Genomic DNA, 6,000 nt, shown 5'->3' with positions numbered 1-6,000 from the left:
CCATATCCACCCTCCCCCATATTCCCCCCTCCCCCATATCCCCCCTCCCCATTACCCCCCTCCCCATATCCCCCCCTCCCCCATATCCCTCCTCCCCCATATCCCCCATATCCCCAATTGAATCCAGCCCTAACCTTAACCTCTGCAATGCACGCGCGGCACGGACCCCAACATCCTCCCCGGCATGGACCCCCAATCCCCCTCCCCAGCACGGACCCCAACCTCCTCCCCGGCACGGAACCCCCATCCCCCTCGCCGGCACGGACCCCCTCCCAACCTCCACCCCGGCACGGAACCCAACCTCCACCCCGGCACGGACCCCCCCCATCCCCCTCCCCGGCACGGACCCCCCCCCAACCTCCACCCCGGCACGGACCCTCCCGATCCCCCTCCCCGACACGGGCCCCAACCTCCTCCCCGGCACGGACCCCCCCCCAACCTCCACCCCGGCACGGACCCCAACCTCCTCCCCGGCACGGACCCCCCCCCCAACCTCCAGCCCGGCACGGACCCCCCCCATCCCCCTCCCCGGCACGGACCCCCCCCCCCAACCTCCTCCCCGGCATGGACCCCAACCTCCTCCCCGGCACGGACCCCCCATCCCCCTCCCCGGCACGGACCCCCCTCCCGGCAATCCCCCGGAGCCCAGCCCACTCTAACCACCTCCTCCCCCCCGCCGCACACACACACACACAACCCGAGACACACCTCTCCTCACACATTCAGACTGCAGCCACGCCATCGCCTGCCCAGAGCCAACCCCCCCAGGCCGTCACTCACCTCCACGCTGGTCGGCGTGAGCCTGGAGCACCGGGTCACGCCGATGAAAAGGAGGTTTGATTGACGTCGACGTGAACGGTCATCACGTCGACGGGACTTCGGCTCATCCGGAAGGGAGAATATCGGCAGGCCGAAAATCGGCTGCCTTGCGCAGACCCGTGCCATTCTCCGATGGCAGCGGCGACATTAACGCCCCGCCGACTTTTCTCCATTCGGAGACTTCGGCAACCGGCGGGGGCAGGATTCACGGCGGCCAACGGCCATTCTCCGACCCTCTGCGGGGTCGGAGAATGACGCCCCAGATGTGTGGCCTCCCACAGCAGCTGGCGAAATGGCTGTGAGCTGGAGGACACGCATATTTATACCCTGCCTCCTGGGTGGAGCCAGCAGGCAGGGGCCACAGGCGAACAGGTTCTACCGTACATCCTCTAATATAAGTACAACAGTGGTTTACCACACCTTGAAAGTGTTGGAAAGGAAAAATTACTTATAACTTCAGGGAAACAATTTTAAAGCACCAGATCAAGCCCTGGATGGGACACCCCCCAATACCCTGACTCCCAAGGGGAACCCCGCACCCCATGGCCCGACCCCCAACCCCGATCTGACAGCACAAAGCCACACCCGTTCTGATCGCTGCCATTTCTGGTCCAACCCCGCTCCCTACCTGCCACTGACATTACATTTAGTTACCGTTGACACTTCCGTCTGTCTTTCAGTAGTACCTCTAAACCTACCTGCTTTATGGCAGCTAGTACTCTTTCGCTCGGCTTTTTTTAAGCATCATTGCTGGAGCCCCAGACTTATTCCTGTCTCACCCAGCCTGAATGAGGAAGGTTGAGCGAGACAAGGGCTTTAGAATTCCAGAGAAGGTAAGTTCCTTCGGAGCGGCAAACTGCTGGCGATTGGCACCCCAAGGAAATCTCTCCAACATGGGATAGCGGAAGGTGAAGTTCGTGAGTAGATTGACTAATCTCTGCAGGTATGCTGATATGTCAACATCGTTATAGGCATAAGTTGAAGGCTTGGATTGGATTGGATTGGAATTGTTTATTGTCACGTGTACTGAGGTACAGTGAAAAGTATTTTTCTGCGAGCAGCTCAACAGATCATTAAGTACATGGGAAGAAAAGGGAATAAAAGAAAATACATAATAGGGCAACACAAGATAAACAATATAACTACATAAGCACTGGCATTGGATGAAGCATACAGGGTGTAGTGTTAATGAGGTCAGTCCATAAGAGGGTCATTTAGGAGTCTGGTGACAGTGGGGAAGAAGCTGTTTTTGAGTCTGTTCGTGCGAGTTCTCAGACTTCTGTATCTCCTGCCCGATGGAAGAAGTTGGAAGAGTGAGTAAGCCAGGTGGGAGGGGTCTTTGATTATGAATCATAGAATCATAGAATCATAGAAGTTTACAGCATGGAAACAGGCCCTTCGGCCCAACCAGTCCATGCCGCCCAGTTTTTTACCATTAAGCTAGTCCCAGTTGCCCGCACTTGGCCCATAACCCTCTATACCCATCTTACCCATGTAACCATCTAAATGCTTTTTGAAAGACACAATTGTACCCGCTTCTACTACTACCTCTGGCAGCCCATTCCAGGCACTCACTGCCCTCTGAGTGAAGAAATTGCCCCTCTGGGCCCTTCTGAATCTCTCCCCTCTCACCTTAAACCTATGCCCTCTAGTTTTAGACTCCCCTACCTTTGGGAAAAGGTATGCTGCCCACTTTCCCCAGGCAGCGGGAGGTGTACATGGAGTCAATGGATGGGAGGCAGGTTCATGTGATCGACTGGATGGTGTTCACGGCTCTCTGAGGTTTCTTGCGGTCCTGGGTGAGCAGTTGCCGTACCAGGCTGTGATGCAGCCCGATAGGATGCTTTCTATGGTGCATCTGTAAAAGGTGGTAAGATTGAGGGAGTTTGTCGAGACATCTATCATGAAAATGATACAAGAAGAATGAACAGTAGACCCTCATTTTCGAAGGATTTAATTGGAATTACTGATGACTTACCAATTAACCTGCCTATTTATGATGTGTTTGTATTAATAGTCTGGTTATGAACTCAGAATGCAATCTATACACTGGCCACAGTATTAGAGGAACAACACTTTCCTCATTCTCATCAACACCTGTTACTGCAGAAACTCCACCTGCCACTTCAGCTAAAGCAAGGAAATTCTACATTAGAAATAGCAAAATTGTAATTTATTCAATTTATCTCTCCTGGGTTATTTTTGCATTATTCCTGAGTAGGATGCCTTCCCCCATACACATCCCATTACCCTTCAATTATTGATATTTCTTATGAAAAGAGCTTAAAGGAATTACACACTTAAACATGTCTGTAACCACAGGCCACTTCAATCTCTGGGTAGTAGATTTAACAAATGCTTTCCACCTGTTGAAGAAAGGAATGTTGTGTTAAATTTATGGCGGCACTGTAACGACCAATGGAACAGCACAGAATGTATTTTAATTAAACATCCACAATTGAATGCATGTTTCGTTGATTAAAGAAATAAAAAATTTAAGGCAAGTGATAAACTACATGTTATGAACTCAAAAAGGCCAAAGCATTGAAATGTTTTCAACATTTCCATACCTGGAGTTGCTCAACATTTTAGCATTATATTGACTTACGTTTTATGCATTTCTTCCAAAATAATTACTCAATATCGACAAGGACTTCTCTTTCTGGCCGCCCACTCCCATCTCCTTGTACACGTTGTCATGCCACATTGTGTTAATGCTTACAATATGGGGGCTTCTGTGACATAGTAGTTTCGTGCAAAATGCTCTTTTACCTCTGGTGCAGATTTGAAATTCAGACCAGACGTTTTCGGTGTAACTCTTGTCTTGGTGATCTAAGAGGATAACAAGAAATGAGGTTGGACATTCTTTTTGTAAATAAATTTAGAGGACCCAATTCATTTTTCCAATTAAGGGGCAATTTAGCGTGGCCAATCCACCTAGCCTGCACATCTTTGGGTTGTGGGGGCGAAACCCACGCAGACACGGGGAGAATGTGCAAATTCCACACGGACAGTGACCCAGAGCCAGGATCGAACCTGGGACCTCAGCGCTGTGAGGCAGCAGGGCTAACCCACTGCGCCACCGTGCTGCCGAGATTGGACATTCTTAACCTTTGTTTCTCGTGGGATAGGGTCCATTCACAAAATTGCACAATTAGGAAATCTTACTCAATGAGATGGCTGTAGGAATCAAAGCATTTAGTTGATTAATTTCAATTATTGATTTGTACTCACTGGTAACAGATACCAACTAACAAAATAAAAGTGTATTAGAATTCCTTAAACAGCCATGAGATAGAGAGAGTGAGAGAGAGAGATAGAGAAGCCTTTGCATTGGTTTTGATCCAAATTTTAAAGGTGAAAGGTGAATGAATGTTCTGCATGCCCCTTAGCCTTCAAAATATAAGATATATTTGGAGAAAAATATGGCATCACAGATTCTTGACAAATGCATTCAGATATTTAAAGTTCACATTTGTTTATTTACACCAACTTTGAAAAAAAAAGTTCAGTGCAGTTTATTGGACTGAAGTGGGCTTTTTTTACTCACACCATTCTATGCAGTTGTAATATTTTAAACTATCTCTGTCGGGTGAGGAAATATGGCTATTTCGCAGTACTAACTCTTCCCATTTCAAGTTTTAAATTCTTCATTGATATTACTTCTTAAGATGATGTATAGACAAAGAGTCACGTAGAAGCTGTCATGATGCCTGTACTTTTTGTAAATCGATGCTGGGGAATTGGGCACTTTTTACCACTTTTTTCAATCGGGTCTTGGTATTAAGAATTATGGTATTAAGTTATTTCATAGCTAGATGCAAAGTAAAGCTTCATTCACCTTGCTCCATGAATTGACTTCAGTATTACCCTAAGAATACTGCCATATGCATTTGTATTCATACACTGTAATTAATTCCTGCCTCTTTATTACTGCATATGCAATATCCATCTACCTATTATTTCCCAAAAAGTCCTCTACCACATTCTGATTATTCTAAGTTGAGTTCTCTTTTACCTATTATTCTAATAGTAACAGTCATTCCTCTCCGATACTCATATGTTACAGTTTCCTATGTATGTCTCATTTCAATCTTAACATTTTTAACATCTTAGCAATCTTAACATTTTCTACACACCATGGAATAACCAAAACCAGGGTTCCAATAAATGTAGGAAAGGACTTCCCTTACAAGCTACAGCACTCTTGTATGGCTGTGAATGCCTGTGAAGCTTTGGAGATGTAATTTATGAAGTACGGGGAAGAAAGGAAGCAGCAAAGTAGGAATGAACGATATATGTAGGTATATCATTATATGTAAACTGTAAAATCTAATGTGGCACCCATATGTACACAGACGCTGTGTAGGATCTTGATGTGGGAAAACAGAAAATTTACAAAAACACCTACGTTTTGTTTTTCAAGGAGGCTTAATGCTTGAGAAATGTGCTTTAACCTTTTTGACCTCCTTTAAGTCTTGCGACTTAACTTTTAAAAAACCCAGCAAGAAATTGTGATTCCAGTAATTGTTGAGCAGCTGGTGGAATGCACCCTAACTGTGCTCAGCTGTTCTTATGCATGGCCTCCCATAAACGACACAGGATGAAGGGACTTAACATCACAGGCATCTGCTGACACTATGCAGCTCTCTCCTACAACACCAAGGTCACAGTCCTACCAGAAACAAAAATACTCTACCTCAACACAACAAGTCAGATAGGCTGTCTTTGAAAATATTAAAGTAGCAACTGACAGCAGATATTTATGCCTTTTCAATGGATGCCTGGTGTATTTATAGTGCCACTGAGGATTAATATCTGGTACATGAGTCTTTAGGTAGTGTGTGTTGACATTAACCCAAGTTGAAGAGCCAGACATTTGGCAGCTCACATTAAACAAGATATTTACTCAATGTCCCTGTTATTATTTTAATAAATGTCAATTGCGGCTTACGTCTGAGCAAAAATAATTCAATTTAGGGCAACTGTGAATGGAGTGCCTGTTTGGAAGGTTCCTATTACCTTATGGGGACATTTTCACTGGGCAGTAGTAGACAAAGGATGATAGTAAATTGACATCCCATTTTACATTTCTCCTGATTTTTATTTCCGCCGACTTGATTAGGAAGGAGTAGCCTGGTGAAAGTGTTCAAGGCTATAAAGCATTCTAATTAGGCAGCT

This window comes from Scyliorhinus torazame, chromosome 8 (assembly GCF_047496885.1).
Source record: "Scyliorhinus torazame isolate Kashiwa2021f chromosome 8, sScyTor2.1, whole genome shotgun sequence".
Lineage (NCBI taxonomy): Eukaryota > Metazoa > Chordata > Chondrichthyes > Carcharhiniformes > Scyliorhinidae > Scyliorhinus > Scyliorhinus torazame.
This window is presented reverse-complemented; position numbering follows the sequence as displayed.